Genomic DNA, 18,015 nt, shown 5'->3' on the forward strand with positions numbered 1-18,015 from the left:
TTGCGTTGCTACCAATTATCTGGTTATAAAAACTAGAAATGGGATGTTACCAGCTTCTAGAGTACAGAGGGCTGAGAAGATACCAAACATCCTGAAATGCACAGGACAGGGCCCCACAACAAAGACTTGGCCACGGATGCCAAGGGCTGAAACTGAAAAACCCCTTTTTCATTTGCAAAAGAAAAGTAGGTGCTAGGTTACTGACTACAGTATTACTTATACCATCTAAAGAAACACAGATATCCAGGAGTATAAGATACAATGGAATATTATTCATTTGTTAAAAAAGAAAGAGACAATGAGAATTGGGAGTACAGTTCAGTGCAGGGGTATAGTTCAGTGGCAGAGCACTTATTTGTTCAGCTTCACATGAGACCCTGGGATTCAATCCCCAGCACCATAAAAAACACTGTTGGTGGGTACGTAAATCAATACTGCCAGTAGAGAAAACAGTATGGAGAGTCTTCAAAAAACTAAAATCAGGACTACCATATAATCCAGTAATTCCACCACTAGGTATAAATCTAAAGGTATTATAAAACCATTATGCCAAAGTTACTTTCACTCTCATGTTTACTGCAGCACTATTCACAATAGCTAAAACATGGCATCAACCCACATGACCTTGGTGGATGAATGGATAAAGAAAATGTGATATATATTCACAATAGAATATTAGCCATAAAAATGAATGAAATCCTGTCACCTGGAGCAACATAAATACAACAGGAGGTTATCAAGTGAAATAATTCAGATTATTTGGAAAGACAAATATTACATATTATTCAGTTGTGGAAGCTAATATGCAATATTGTAAAAGAACAGATTGGAATAGCAGTCACTAGAGACTAAGGGAAGGGCAGTGGGGAAGGGGATCAGAAAGAAATTCAATAAAGGGGAATCAAAACATAATTAGAATAGAAGAAGTATTTTTGGTTCTTCTTTAGCCCATTAAGGTCATTACAGGTTAAAAAAATCTATGATATATTTCAAAACAACTAGAAGAGTACAAAAGTCCCAACACAAAAAATGATTAATGTACTGGGCACAGTGGCTCCTGCCCATAATCCCAGCAACTCTGTGGAGGCTGAGGCAGGAGACTAGCCAAGTTTGAGGTCAGCCTCAGCAACTTAGTGAGGACCTAAACAACCTGTTTCAAAATAAATAATTAAAAAAGGGCTGGGTATAGCACAGTAGTAAAGTATCCCTGGGCTCAATCCCCAGTACTGATAAAAATAATAATAATGTTTGAAGAGATGGAAATGCTTATTACCCTGATTTGACTATTATACCTTGTAACATGTACTGAATTACCATAATGCAATCCATAAAGATATACAAAAATATTATCCCAATAGTAAAATCCCCCTCCAAAAAAGATTATGAGACAATAAACATAAGGTTCTTTTCCAGTACTCTTTTCATAGTAGAAAAGCTTAAAATGCGTAAACTATTATTTTTATTTCCATTCTAAACCTGTCACTACGAATGAGGAGGGGCATTTGAAAGTGTTTCCCAAAAAGTAATGACATGCCATTAATGTACAATCTATTTTCTGCTATTATTCTTGCCTAAAAATGTTCTGAATCCCCCCTAAAGTGGCTGGAGCATGAGGTTCCCAACCAGAAACTTCATGAGGTCTGACAGGGAGGAAAAACAAAGCTACACCTGTGTCTGCAGAACACACTTGGGGGAAGAAAAGACTGCTGTAGAAATCAGGAAAAAAAAAACAAAATATTTGATGCTTAAAGATGGCACACTGTGTGAATGCATAAACAAAGATTAAGATTCTGCCACAGCATTCTGAAATCAAGAAAGTAGATACCCAGCCTGCTGCAGTGGTATAGGCCTATAATCACAGCAACTCAGAAGCCTGAGGCAGGAGGATTGCAAATTTAAGGCTGGCCTTCACAACTTATTAAGACCCTGTCTCAAAATAAAAACTAAAACAGATAGGGATGTAGCTTAGTGGTAAGCACCCCAGGGCTCAATTCCCAATAACCCCCCCACAACAACACACACAAAATAAATACTCATGTACAAAAATAGCAGGGATGTGAGCAGTGTAGGTCCTGAAAAACCTAGCCAGAACCATTCTTTGTTTGGCCACAATTGGGTGCACTGATTCTCCACTCAGGATACACATTTCAATGACCTGGTCATCAGTCTAGATGACATAAATCAGGGTGAATACTAAACATACTAGGCTTCGATAATTAATTTTCCAGGGTCACACAACTAGTAAGTGGTAGAACAGAATTAGGACAAGTGCCTTAGTTTCCAAGACGATGCATGCTCTTTAACTACTATACCTTCCTATCTCTTAAAGTAGCCTAAAAAAAATTAAAATTTCCCTAGTGCCAAGCCTGCTCTATAAAACTTCTAATGATACAAAAAAAGAAAAATCACAAGGCAGAATGGATTCATATATAAGAAACAAATCTGGTTTTGTTTTTAGGAGACTTGATCTTAACATGTAGCTGGAGTTAAGAATTAGCAGTTAATTTAGCAAAGAACAAGTGAAAACTAAGGAAGACTGCCACTATCTTTGATCACAAATACCCGTAAGTAAATAAAATGCATCAAGTTTCCTAACTAAAAAAAAAAAAAAAAGTGAGGGAGAGGACATAGGTTAGGTTTAAGCACATTCATAAGAGAGCTGATGATAGGATCTAAAACATCATAGGAGGGCTGGGGATGTAGTTTAATGTTAGAGCGCTTGCCTTGCATGTGTGAGGTACTGGATTCGATTCTCAGCACCAAATAATAATAATAATAAGAAGAAGAAGAAGAAGAAGAAGTCCATTAACAACTAAAAAAATAAAATAAAACATCATAGGACCATGAATACTGGTAGAAGTCATTTGCCATTAAAGAATACACAAACGATCCAATCAAGCTGGCTGTCATCTAGAAAAAGCAGTTTTGTTCTGAGTACCCTGAGCCAAAAGAATTGGTGTTATGACTGGCAGTTATAGAGTGCAAATTTTAGTTGATATTAAGAATCCCAACCCTCAGGATTGGAGGTGTAGCTCAGTGGTAGAGCTCAGCACGTGCAAGGCCCTAGATTCCATGCCCAGCACTTTAAAAAGCAAAAAAAAAAAAAAAAAAAAGTCCAAACTGCAGGTGGGAATGTTAGATGGTGCAGCTATCTTTGGAAAATGGTTAAACACAGAGTTACTACATGAGCTAGTAATTCCATTCTTAGGTGGAATAAACTAAAAACTATCTGCACACACACACACACACAAAAGTTGTGCATGAATGCTTACAGCAGCCTTATTCAAATAGTCCAAAAATGCAAACAATCAAAATGCCCATCAAATGATGAATGGGTAAACAGTGTAGTATATTCATACAATGGAATGTTATTTGGCCATAAAATGGAATGAAGTTCTGATGCACACTGCAACATGGATTAACCTTCTAAACATTATACTACATGAAAGAAATCACATATTATATGACTCCATTTATATGCAATTGGCAAACCTAATGAAGTATCATTGTGAAGACTAAATAGAAGATAATGCTGATCAAGTGATCAGTACAATGCTCAGCACAAGTGCTCAATAACAGAAGGTACAGCTATTAATCATCATAAAGCTGAGGCAATAATAAAATGATGATAAACTGCATCATTATTAGTTGATCACTGAGAGCTCTTGTCTAATCTCTTCGTTTTATGGCTCAAATAACTGAGCCTTGGAAGGATTAAACTTAGACTGAGACAAGTTATAGAACTGGCTAGGGACAGACAGGCAGAAGTATAACTTAGAGGAGTACTAATGATCCTTAGTTTAGTGGTCCTGTTCCTCAGGTTAACCTCTGCTTTGGAGTGGGTTTACAAAGAAAGCCACCTATTTTCTGAGGTCTCTCTGTTGCCAACACATACTCATCAAATGCCCCAATCCAATGAGATACAAACATGATATAAACATTCAAGCCCAGACATAAAGGAAATGTGTGCTGGTTGTATTTAAAGTCAAGTGTATCAGAAGTAGTGAAATATAACAAATTTGTTTGAATAGAATGCTGCTGCTCAGCAGGAAAAGTGCACCTTTCCAAAAAGACAGCTCAGAATTATTTCCAAAAACTCAAGAGTTACTAGGTTCAAGTGAACTGAAGTGCTGAAGAATCATAAATACATAAACAGTTGACATTGATCCTGGATAAAACAAATTATCCAAGACAGAGCCAGGATACAAAAGGCCAAAGGATTACTCCGCTCACTAGGAAGAAGACAGAATGTAGTCAGTTTCAGGGTCTTGGTCTTATCTAAGGTCATTCTGACCTCATTGGATAATAAGTAACATGGTACACCAAGTGTTCACTCCAAACAATTTTGATATTCAGCATCATTCTTTTAGAAAAGGACAATTTGATTTGTTGGGGCTTTAAGAACCAATATGTTTCATTCATTACCCAACCTTACTATTGCATTGATTGCTCCATTTCAAAATTTGTGTTTTTACATTTGGGTACTATATATGTAATTGGAAGCAACTTTCTGGCCGCCTTCTTTTATTTTTAATCAAGATTTTTTTGTTGGGTTTATTTTTTTCAGTTTAATGATTTTGAGAATAATCCATGCTGTTGCATGTGTCAGCAGTTCATTCCCTTTTATTGCCGAGTAGTATTCGCTGGTATGAACATCCCACAATTAATCTACTTACCTACTGAACGACATTGAGGATGTTCTATTACAGAGATCTGACCAAAAAGAAAAAAAGAAACTATAATTCACAAGTTTTTGTATGAATATATACTTTCATTTCTCTTGGGTAAATTCCCAGTAGTTGGAATTACGAATTCTAAGGGAGGTGTATGTTTAGTTTTTTATGAAACTATTCTAAACTGACAGCACCATCTTGTATTTCCAGCATCAGTAAAGTCCCAATGGCTTTATATCCTCCCAACACTTGATGTCCCAGTCTTTTTAATTTTAGACATACTAATGGATATGAAATGAAATCTAATAATTCTAACTTACATTTCCTAATGAATCATGATACGGATCATCTTTTTATGTGCTTATTTTCCATCCATGTATCTTCTTTGGTAAAGTGTCGAAAATTTTTGCCTATTATTTTATTCGCCCATTTACTATGTTATTATTGAAGTTGTTACTGATCATTTTTTAAGTTTTTGCCTAATGACTAAGTATTTTTATTTAAAGTAAGAAAGCATTACTATTAAACTGTACACTTAAAAATAGTTAAAATAAGCCAGGCATGGTGGCACATACCTGTAATCCCAGTGACTTGAGAAGATGAAGCCAGCCTCACCAACTTAGTAAGGCCTTAAGCAACTCAGTGAGACTACCTCAAAATAAAAAATCAAAAATGGCTGGGGATGTGATTCAGCACCCCTAGGTTCCATCCCCAGTACTAAAAAAAAAGAAAGAAAAAAGTTGACAGTTAAAGAAAAAAATGAAATGATCATCCCTTAAAAAAAAAAGAAAGCATTTCATCACACAGGCACAAAATCTGTGGCATCAAACTTCTTTGTTTAACTCCATAAATTCAAAATAATCCTAGCTATACAAAGAAAATTACTAAAACATGAAAGGAAAAAACGCCAATGTTCACAATCACAAACTAACCTCAGAACAGAATGTTACTAAGTAAAATAAAACACTCCTTCATCTGTATGGTCCACTGACATTGATTCTATGCAGTCCAACAGGGCAGCCACAATACACATAACCCTGGAACACACATAACCACGAGCACTGGAAATGTGCTGTGAATATAAAACACTCTGGAATTTAATGGCTTAATATGAAAAACTGCTTGTAAAATATCTCATTAATAACTTTTAGTTGTAAATGAGCACAAGACCTTTATTTATTTATTTATTTATTTTTATGTGGTGCTGAGAATTGAATGAACCCAGCGCCTCATATATGCCAGGCAAGTGCTCTACCACTGAGCCACAACCTCAGCCCTCATTAATAATTTTGATAATGACTACATATTAACAGATATCTAGATAAAGTGGGTTAAATAGAATACATTATTAAAGTAATTTTCACTTGTTTTGTTTACATTTTATAGTCTTTAAGGGTTGAGGGTATAGCTCAGTGGTAGAGCACTTGCCTACCATGTTCAAGGCCCTGGGTTCAATTCCAGGCACTCAAAAAAATAAAAAAAAAGATTTTAAGTTTTTTTAATATTTAGCTGGCAAAATAATTGTATAGATGAGATTCAATGTGATGCTTCCGATATACATTATAGAATGATGAAGTCAATTTAATTAGCCTCTCACTTTTTAGTTTACTTTCTGGGGATGAAACCCAAGTATCTGGAGCATGCTAGACAAGTGCTTATTATTTTTTTTTTTTAAGTAGCTACTACAATATTTAAACTTACATAATTGGGTGCAGTTGCACACACATAATCGCAGTGGACTCAGGAAGCTGAGGCAGAATTACAACTTCAATGCCAGCCTCAGCAACTTAGCAAACTCTATCTCAAAATAAAGCAATAAAGGCTGAGGTTGTGGCTCAGTGGTAGAGCGCATGCCTAGCACATGTGAGACCCTGGGTTCAATCCTCAGCACCACATAAAGATAAATAAATAAAATAATGGTATAAAAATAAATAAAATAAAGCAATAAAAAAGGACTAAGAGTGTGGCTCAGTGGTAAAGAACCCCTGGGTTCAATTCTCAGTATCAAAAAATAAATTTGCTTAATTTCTAGGAGTCAGCACTGATTAAAACATTTTAAAGAGAGCCTGGCATGGTGGTGCACACATGTAATCCTTGCGTTTTGGGTGGCTGAGGCATGAGGATGGCAAATTTGAGGTCAGCTTGGGCAACTCAGTCAGACTGTCTTAAAATTGAAAAAAAAAAAAAATTAAAAGGGTTAGGTACTAGCTCAGTGGTAAAATGTTTGCCTAGCATGTGTGAAGCCTTGGTTCAATACCCTGTATCACCACCAACTGCTAAGGGTACAAAATAGGTTGGTAGATAGGTAGAGGGAGGAAGATAATATTTTTTCCATCCCTAGGTCTCTCAAGCTAAATAACAAAAAGGTGGATCTCTAAAAAATTTAATGATTTTATTCAAGAATAAGCAGAACACTGCAATCGGGAATATTCATGCTATCAGAGATCACAGGACACATTCAAGGAGGTAAAAGACCAATTTTTAAAGGTAAAATGGGGAGGATTACATAAATTGTTTTAAAGTAATAATCCTTGGCTACAGGACTCAATAAGGGTGGCATCAGAACAGAAGAGACAATTGGTTGGTAGACATACTCGCATTAACACTCTCTGTGCAAAGTTGAGGTTTTTCAGAGAGTCCTCCTAATAGGTTTTATCACAGACTTGTGCGCATGATAGCCCCCTTCTTTATGGTGTTCTTCCTCCATTTTGATGTTGACAACTTACTGGTTCTAAGCACAGCTGTTACTCTCTATCTATATGACTTCAAAAAAGTAATGTGGCTTCATGAATTGAAGTTTCCTTACCTTTTTAAAATTTTAATTCAAAAAGTCAGTAAAGGCTAGAGGTGTAGATCAATGGTGCAGCACATGCTAATCATGTTCAAGGCTCTAGGTTCCATCCCCACCAAATAAATAAACAAACAAAAATGAAAAATATATTATGTTCCTGCTTGTGACAAAGCATTTTTCTAGTACTGCAGATCTTGAGCTTATGGTTTAGCAGAAAATGCAATCTAAATATACTACACAGGGTAAAATAAGGAGTGCCCTAAGAAAGGTAACAAGCCAGTGAATATGGCATGCTCAATGGTATAATGCTTTTAAAGGAGGAAAAAGTGCCTTAAAGGAGTTAGGAAAAACTCCAAGCACTTAGAACACTCCTTTTAGCTTTCCAATTCCATTCTTTTAAGAAGTATTAGTCATGCTACAGAAAGCACTAACATGTAGCTTAGTGCTGTATGGAATGGATCAATTGAGACCTCCCCATAAGCTAAATAACACAGTGAGAAGTAAATGAGTACACCTATAATACACTGATATAAAAATGTGAAGGGGGTGAAGCAAATAACATGACAAAATGAGGTTCTATTTTACAGAAGCAACTCTGCAATATAATCTACACTTAACCAGGCCCAAATAATCTCCAGAATGCAAGAGATTTTCTTTATAAAAAGCAACCTTTTGTTATAAGCAACAGATGAAAATAGTGATTTATTCTTTAGCAGTAAACACTTATATTAGACTAGAATCCTGACAGACCGGCCACAGCACTCTTCCCCATGCTACAAACCCACAAAATAAACATAAACCACAATCTCCTCCACTCTCACCTTCAGGGGTAATGATGTGTCATGACAATTACACAATTATTTCAATGGTATTTCCATAAGTTGGATGTACATGACAACTACTATGGTCACAAAATCACAAGAAAAGTTCTTCCTGAAAGTAAATTTACAAATATGTCAGAACAATATAAATAATCTGAACTTACAAAGTCAAAGAACTCTATATACAAGGACTTGCTTGTTCATAGTATTTCTCAGGGGGAGAATATCACCATATGAATAAGGAAATTGAGACACAAGTAAAAGTATGGTCATGCATTGCATAAGGTCAATGAGCATAATAAAGTTAACAATAGACCACTTATACAACAGTGGTCCCATGAAGATTATACCACCTAGTGATACACCTCAACCATCTTAGTTTGCACAAGTGTACCCTTTTCATGTTCCAACAACAAAATCTACCCAACAATGCATTCTGTCCTTCCGTGACCTCTAACGGTTCTGAATTTACCTGTTCTTGTTATAAAAAATAGCATAAAGATTGCAAGGAAATGCATACCATGTTTTTATAGCCAATGGTCCATTCTTACCAATTAATGGCAAAAACAGCTATATGGTAAAATGACACTGTTCTCTCAGCTATTAAGAATAAAACAAGGATGTATTCCCATTTTAGTTTCCTTTCCTTCCTTAGTTAATTGCTTAGTTATAGCTATGAATGTTATCCAAATCCTTCATAGCTTGTTTTTAGTATCTATGGTATTCCATTTCTAAGTCAGGACTCTCCCATGTCTCCCAAAAACTATGATTAGAAATTCTCATTTGTCCTAAATTTATTTTAAAAATAATTTAAGGCATATTCCCCAGTTTTATCATTCCAGAATTTGGTGAAAAACTTCCTTCTTTTTACTCATTTGTACCAAACTTATTTTAAGAAATAATTTAAGGCATATTCTGAGGTTTTACTATTCTGGAATTTGGTGGGAAAGTTCACGTTTACCAATGCAAGGCCTTCATGAATATGAGTTTTCAATCAGAGCCCTTGCAATCATTTTTTTTTTTTTTCCCTGAAAAAAACAAGGTGAAGACAAGCATTATGAAAGAGTTGAAAGAAGACCAAATGCAGAATTGGAAGCTGTTTCCAGCCTCAGTACAACCTCTGGATCTGGACAAGGTGATCTCGAAGTTCTCATCCAGATCAGAAATACTTTGTTTTAATCTGTTCTCTAGTAGATTGATCATTTCAGAACCCCTTTCCTGATCTATCCTCAACACTTACATATTCTTTAGTTGTATAATAGACTATTACAATAAAAGTACCTTATGACTTTATATGAGATTTTTATTGTGAATCTGAAGATACTTTTGACAATCGAGGGCTCATCTGCCATCAAGAATTTTTCTCTTTGACATGTGGGAAGATAAAGGGATGAGGATGTGGTTGGGACAGGGTTAACCATAGGTAAATTGTTAAGGGCAGATGATGGATATATGCTGGTTCACTATTCTGTTTTTTGTATGTCTTAAATTCTCCAAAACACAATTCTGGAAAAAAAAAAAAATCACTTTCAACAGAGAGAATATCTAACTGGTAGTGTTACAGGATTTTATCCATATAGTCTTTGGTTTAAGCATAATTGATTTTTTTTTCATTTGGGTTGAGACCGAATCTCTAAGACCCAAAACTAAGCAGAGGTTCTCAGAATTCTGCCAACATTAAGGAAAACGTAACAGAAACGAAATTCTTCAAATGATTTCATGGCTATCAATCAGAATGAGGACGTGAGAGGTGAGAGACACTGATATTTATTTCCATAGTTACATCATGTTTCATATAGTATATTTTCCATAACTTCTTAACTGCAAAAGTTAAATCCCTATGAAAGATGGAAAGTGAAGGAATAAGCAAGACCCTTAGGTAGGGGGATGCCCTGGAGGGCGTGGACTCAACACGGAAAGGGGCAAGGGGTTTCGGGGAATTAAGAGAGCCTAAAGAAAGAAAAATGGGGAACACTATTTGAGGAAAGAGAAAAAATACACATCCCTGGAAAGTCGGAGTACACAGGCAAAGAGATTAGAGGCGAAGGCGGCGCCCACGTGATCTAATGCCCCTTGCAGCACTGACCACCCACATTCCACCTCCCCGAAAAAGTTGCGCCACACCGGGGGCTGAGGAAGAGCACCAGCAACTAGGCGCCCGCGTGGCCAGCGCGGCAGGGAGGGCGCGCGGACCGTTCCACTGCGGGCCAGGGGGCGGCACGCTCCACCCGGCCGGGAATCCCTGGCAGCGGCCACGGTGCCTCCTGACGCGGAGTGGAATCAGCAGGGCGTTTGGCCCACAGGCCCTCGCTAGGACCCCGACCCCAAGCCCCACGCTCGGCCCCCCGGAGGCCAGTGACCTTCAACGAGGGGCCGGCTTACCCCTACTCACCGACCGCGAGGGTCCAGGGCTCCCAAATCCTCCGCAGACAGCGCCTCCCGCCCTTGCCTGCCGCCGCTGGCCAAGGCGTGCGTAAGGACGTGCGCGCGCCCGCCTTTGTCTACGCCGCCTGACGTGAGCCCGCGCCCCGGCGCTGCCCTCCCACCGTCTGCCCTACGCCCAACTCTCGCGCTTTGCGCGGGCGGGTCGGGAGAGGGAGTAGGGGGCCCCTCCAGTGCTTCCCCGCCGGTGGTGGGCGGGTTCTCGACGCGCTGAGCAGCGACCCCGCGAATGGGCTGGGGCTGAGGGGAGTGGTACCTGGCGTCCTGGGCCCCGGCGCGCCTCCCGGATTCCTGATCTGATTTGGAGAGCGCTTCCGGAAGAGGGGCCCCACGTTTCTGAGCTGCTGAAGAGGATGAAGTCAGCCCTGTTACCGAGAAGGGGCTTGAGTCACTAAGTCACTTTATCATCTCGGAGCTATTTGAATACAACGAGATAACTCCATTTCGAATATAGCTTAGTGCCCAGCACGCTCAAGAAATGTTAGCTGCCGCTGCCACCACCACCACCACCACCACCATCATCCCTGAGTCTCATATGCCTTAATAGTAAAGCCAAGGAATTAAAAATACCAGTGTAGACGACCTTCACGTTCCTTCACCGTGTCGATTTGGGACTGATGTCTTATTAAAGTCAGCTGGTTCTGATGAATTTTGCGGTTGTATTTCTCACAATCTTTTCAGACTTCAAACGCCTAATCCAGCCTTATCGTCTCCCCTAAAGTTAGCACTGGTATGAATCCAGGGCTTCCCTTTATAGGCAGGCGCTCTACCACTAAGCTATACTGCCACCCCTTTTCTTTAAATCTTTTCTTTTTTTCTGCCTTCAGTACCAGGCCCTATCCCTGCCCGTAGTTTATTCTGCATATTGCTGCCAGATCATCAGTCCATGCTAAATAATCTGATAAAATCTTGAGGGCAAACTCACATTCTTTGACAGCAAAATCTGTTTATAAGAATGTTGTTTCTGCTCCAAAACACTGAACCACTAGTCCACAATACATGTTATCACACTCCTTTGGGGCTTAACACATATTCATTATGTCATCCACTCAATTAACAAGCCTTTATGGAGTTCTCATTATGTGCCCAGGTTTGGGGATGGGGGCATGCCAATGATACATAGTTGAATAATGCCTGGCCATATTTAATCTCTAGCTTTATAAAATTCTATAAGATACTGGACATTGTGCATCCTCCACAGTGTTAGAGATAGGGTTTTTAAGTAACCATCCCCATCTTCATTGATTCTTGGTTTCTTATATCGGGTCCCCTTTTCTCCCCACAGAACCAGTCAGAACTTAAAAGTAGCTCATCCGCTATGGTTTGAAAGTGGCTCATCTACCCAAACTCATGATGTTTAATCCCCAAAGTCATATGTTAAACATAATAAGAGTGTAGAAACTTAATCTGACTATGGTATTTGGAGGTGGGATTTTTGAGAAATGATAGGGTTTAGATTTAAATGAAGTCATTTGGGCAGAGCACCACCCTCCATGTTTACATTCTGATGGCTTATAAGAGGAGGATCAGAAGCTGGGTGCAGTGGTGCACACCGGTAATCACAGTGACTCAAGAGGCTGAGACAAGAGCAGCTCAAGTTCAAGGCCAGCCTCAGCAATTTACTGAGACTGTCTCAAAATTAAAAGGACTGATGATGTAGCACAGTGGTAAAATGCCCCCTAGGTTAAATCCTCAATTATAAAAAGGAAAAGAGCTAGACCCACAGACACATGTGATCCCTGTCTTTTGCCATGTGAAGCCTTGGGAGTCTGCCAGCAAAAAGGCTATCACCAGCACAGAGCTGATACCAATTCCATGACCTTGGACCTTCAAAATTTCTGGTTAAATAAATATTTTTTACAATAATGAAAAGATGACATATATTACAGTTCTTTGTATATAATAGTTTTGAAATGGAAAAATATTTCACACATATGAGAAGTTCACCAAGAATCATATTGATTCTCAACCATTCTCAATCATATTGATGGCTCAACCATTCAGCCACATCCCCAAACTTATTTTGTTTTTTATTTAGAGACAGGGTCTCACTGAGTTGCTTAGTGCCTCGCTTTTTATTGAGGCTGGCTTTGAACTCGAAATCCTCCTGCCTCAGCCTCCGGAGCTGCTAGGATTATAGGCATGAGCCACGATGCCCGGCCTTGAATGATTCTTTACTCAACCAAATAATACACTCAGTTGTTGAATATTAACACATATTTGTGAGAGTACGCATATTCACTTGGAAATTCTCTAAATTTCTTTAGTGCAAGAGGGCAATCAAATTTCCTCCCAAGAGAAACTGGGTTAATATGGTTCCCTTAGGTTCCAGAGGTATGTTTGCAAAGGCCAATAATCTGGGCAGATCTTTGTCACATTCATTGCTAGATGCAAGAAATACAAACAGGACAGAAGTTGAAAAGCTAGACGCAAAGAAGATTTACTTGTGGCAAAGTCTTCTGCCCACAGATAAGGCTTATAACCACACTATATTTCTTATCAGTGTAAATTTGGACTGTCTTTAGATTATTATTGAAGTTATATTCACATTCTAGAATGTAAATATGCTTGTACTTCAGAGACTATCTGAGGAATGTTAAAAGCTGGATGAAAGATGGTCAATTAGAAGAAAGGGATCACAGTGTTTAAGGGCCCAGTGAGAGATTTAATAGTCTCAACTGTATCCTAACTTTGAACTCATTTCCAAACTGTACTACTAGTACTACTAGAATCAACATATTCTCTGCTGTATGTGCACAGTGCTATGAACTTGGAAAGATATTCCCTATACCATCCTTATGCTGTATAACCCCTCTCCCTTCCATAGTTATCTTCACAAGTACAAAGCCTTTGAGATTTGTTAAAAGGTAAATCCACAATTGTTACCATACTACCAGTAATATTAACACTCCTTTCCAAGTGCCAAGAGAAAAAGCCAAATAAAAGCACAAGGAATGTTCCTCTTAAAAAAAAATCTTAATTGTGGTAAACTAAATATAACAAGATTTACCATCTTCACCATTTCTTTTTATTGGCGGGTGGGGTGGTAGTGGGGAATGAACTCAGGGCCTCATGCATAATAAGCAAGCACTCTATCACTGAATTACACCCTCAGCCCCTGCCTTAACCATTTCTAAGTGTAGTTTGATAGTGTTAAATATATTTACACTGTTGTGAATCTTCAAAACCTATTCATCTGAAAAATACTGAAACTCTGTATTCATTAAATAGAAACTCTCCGTCTCCCTCCTCTTGTTCCCTAGTAGCTACCAGTCTGCTTCATGTTACTGTGAGTTTGACATACAAGTTAAAATCAGTAGTTGTGTTGTGTTTTGTTTTGTTTTGTTACCAGGGATTGAACCCAGGGGTGCTTAACCATTGAGCCACATTCCCAGCCCAGTAGTTGTCTTTTTATGACATATTTCTCCTAGCATAGTGTCCTCAAGGTTCATCCATGCTGTAGCATGTGTCAGAATTTCCTTTTTTAAAAAGGCAGAATAACATTTCACTGTATGTATATACCACACCTCTTTATTCATCTATCAACGCACATTTGGGATTCTGATTTCAATTATTTTAGCCAAATACAACCTAAAGTAGAATTGTAAAATCACATATAATTATATATTCTTTCCTTTTCATTTTATTTATGTTTGGTGCTGAAGATAGAAACCAGGTCCCGTGTTATGTTAGGCAAGTACTCTATCATTAAGCCACACTCAATTTTTGTAAAAAGAAAAAAAGGCATGCATGGTCCGAACGACTCTGGAAATGTGATATACTTTTTTCCCCCCTCCAGTGCTGGGATTGAACCCTGGATTTCATACATGGAGGGAAAACTCTCTACTAGTGAGCTACACCCTCACCTCTGATACACCATAAAGTTCAACTTGCCAAGAAGTTATCTGAGCTGGGTGTGGTGGCACACACCTGCAATCCCAGCAATTTGGGAGGCTGAGGCAAAGGGATCACAAGTTTGAGGCTAACCTGGGCAATTTAGAGAGATCCTGTCCCCAAAATAAAAAAGGACTGGGGATGTAACTCAGTGTTAAAATGTCCCTGGATTCAATCCCCAACACTGCAAAACACCAAGCATCAACAACAATAAAGCAGTTGGCTGAACAGAACATCCTCTTGGGTGAATATGGTAAACTACTCCTCTTTGTTTAGCTTACCATTTTCTAAAATTCCTTTCCAACTACCATCATCACTTCCATTAAAACCACTGTTGCCTTCTGGAATTCTCAAGGCAAGAAAAGTGGAGCTTCTAAATTATTTAATAATTCAAGAAGTCTAGTAGAAATCACACAGAAACCTGAAACAATAGGCCACTCAAGTTGACTGAAATGTAATTTCAGATCTTGTGGACTAACTTCTCAACCATAACATGAAGTTGCATCTTCTCTAACAATCTCTAAGTACCTCTAGCATTGTTTAATTGGCTATCTATCTGTATGTTTGGCTCCCCTTTTCATTGGATGGAAATGGAAATGTGCATTAAGTACTAGTTAAGTTCATTATTTTATTAATCAAATATATGCTTAATTGTCTAGTGTGTGATAATTATTATGCAGTTTTCATTTATTCAACAAACATCTATTGAGCAAATACTGTATGCCAATTGGGGATAGAAGATATATGAATAAAATGGAAATGGTTCCCTTAGGTTCCAGAGATATATTTGCAAAGGCCAATAATTTTATTCATATATCTTCTATCCCCAACTGGCATATAGTATTTGCTCAATAGATGTTTGCTGAATAAATGAAAACTGCATAATGATTGCCAGACACTAGACAATTAAGCATATATTTGATTAATAAAATAATGAACTTAACTAGTACTTAATGCACAAAGTTTGGTAGACAATACTTGGGGTGTGTGGGAAAAAGAATAAAAGGGGGCCTTATGAGCAAAAACATGAGAGTTCATTAAATCATAACATCACCCAAATAGGAAAGTTTGTAATAAACTAGTGTGTTAGTTTTCCATCACTATGACAAATGTCTGAGATAATCAATATATAAGGAGGAAAGATTTATTTCATCTCAGCTTCAGAGGTTTCAGTTCATGGTCAGTTCATGGTCTGATTGCTTTGGACCTGTGGCTAACACAGTATATTATGGCAGCAAGAGCCCATGGCAGAGGAAGACTGTTCACTTATGGCAGCGAGTTAGCAAAAACAAAGACCTGGTGGGGCCAGTGTCCCAATATTCCCTTTAAATAAGGCAGATCCCCGGTGACCTAACTTCCTTCTACCAGGTCACATCTCTAAAAGCATCATCAGCTAAGGAACAAGGCTTTAACACATGAGCTTTGGGGGAACAATTAAGATCCAAACCATAACAACCTGTTTATCTTAGTCTGGACCTTTCAGAGGTCAAGAAAGACCCAGACCACTTGTTTTTGTTTGTAGAGATTATTACTACATTTTTTAAAAGGCATGGCAGGATTATAACTGGCATATGGTATACATGTATATTTACAAAATTGACAATTTTAATGGAAAATGTCAATAAACTTCTGCTATTTGCAAGATAAGGCTTTACGAAAATGTCAAATGTTATTTCAAAGTGCACTTCAGGCACTGTGCATACCAGTAATACTACCAGCTTTACACACCAATAATACCAGCAACTCAGGAGGCTGAGCAGGAGAATCACAAATTTGAGACCAGCCTTAGTAACTTAGTGAGACCTTGTCTCAAAAAAAAAAAAAAAAAAAAAAAAGCTGGGAATATAGCTCTGTGGTAGAGAGTCCCTGGGTTCAATCCCCATAATTGCAAAAGTAAAGCCAAGTTAAAGTAAGAAGAAAGAAGAAAAGAAATAATAACAAAGTGCACTCCAGGCAATGTGGTTTGACAATGTGAAAATCAAAGCTGAACAATGTTGGCTGGGGGTGTAGCTCAGTGGTAGAGTAGGAGGGCCTGAGTTCACAATCACCCATACCACCACCAACAAAAATAAAGCTGAATATGGAGCAGCATCTTTTTTTCATTCCTGTTAGTTTTCTGTGGCTGTATGTATAACTTTATTTGGAGATAATATAAAAAGTCTAAATCCTGACTCTCTAATGGAACACCTGATCCAACTGGACTTCCAGTATCTCCCCTTCCTAGTGCTCGGTCCTCAACTGATTGTGTTTTTTCTGATGCCTATGGAGATGTAGATTTCACAAACTCTAGATTGGTACACACACACACACACACACACACACACACATATATATATATATATATATACACACACACATACATATACATGACCACACCTTGTAGGAGTAAGTCATAGCTGGCAACTTGTTTTTTCTTGGATTCCTACTAGCACTTTTGGGGGTTATTTTGTTATTTTTGGTGCTGGGATGGAACCCAGGTCCTCTCACATACTAAACATGGAATCTGCCACTGAGCTACATTCCACCTCTTGCTAGCTTTACTTTGGGAATGATACCCAATTCTGACAGCATGTGTTATGGATCCTCCTGCCCTGTTTATGATCATCCCTTAATGAAGTCAGGGCTACTAGAAGGTGTGCGGGGGGATCGAGAAAGGGAGGAAACACACGTGATTCCAACAGCAACCCTTATCAGACAAGGGAGCTGCAACTGTGTTCGTACTGTCCCTGGAAGCCCATGGGTTTGGCTGCTTCTATCTTTACCCTGTTAACCACCTGGCAGGACATTCTGGCTGTTTGATACAGGGAGACTCAGCCAGAGTAGGTCCTTCAGGGAAAATAATAAACAAAGCAAATGTTGCTTACTCAACCACTGTGACTGCGCTTATATAGCCTGCTATTAGCACACAAAAAAATATAGCCTAAGAAGTTAAAGATCAGATATTAAGATTTTTTTAAAAAAACTTTTATTTAAAATGTGTCATCTATGAATAATAACCTGAGAATGAACAATCTCTGAATAAAGGTCAAAAACTTTCCATGACTAAAGCTCTCAGAACATTGAACACTTAAGTTAGAGGCATACTTGGCACAAATACTCATGTATTATCTAACATTTGTCCTGAGCTCCAAGGGGTTGACCAGCCTGGGGACCAATAGAGTACAAGGTAGTCCTGTCCTAGCTTTCCCATGTCCTGAGGGAGGCAAATAGTTCAATAAACACTTTCACTACAGGGCAATAAGTACACAACAGGGAAAGTTTGGGGGCCTTAGGAGCCAAGTTCTAGGTAAATTGCCAAAAAAAAAAAAAAAAAAAAAAACCCAAAAAACCCTGTTCTAAATGACTGAAAAGTGTGTGTGTGTGTGTGTGTGTGTGTGTGTGTGTGTGTGTTAAA

The 18,015-nt window shown here is 38.4% G+C and overlaps 1 protein-coding gene across 2 annotated transcripts in view; it reads right to left on the minus strand.

Moving 5' to 3' along the window:
* Positions 1-10,783, minus strand: part of Gpat4 (glycerol-3-phosphate acyltransferase 4) — a 45,984-nt gene extending 35,201 nt beyond the window's left edge. The window contains exon 1 of one of the 2 annotated variants that reach the window (XM_076853813.1): positions 10,678-10,783. The gene's annotated coding sequence lies outside the window, so the exon portion shown is untranslated. Of the gene's footprint in view, positions 1-10,667 lie in introns of both variants that reach the window. The other variant, XM_076853814.1, reaches the window with a different exon arrangement.
* Between the last annotated feature and the right edge of the window lie 7,232 nt (positions 10,784-18,015).

The sequence above is a fragment of the Callospermophilus lateralis genome, chromosome 4 (genome assembly GCF_048772815.1).
Source record: "Callospermophilus lateralis isolate mCalLat2 chromosome 4, mCalLat2.hap1, whole genome shotgun sequence".
NCBI classification, from domain to species: Eukaryota; Metazoa; Chordata; class Mammalia; order Rodentia; family Sciuridae; genus Callospermophilus; species Callospermophilus lateralis.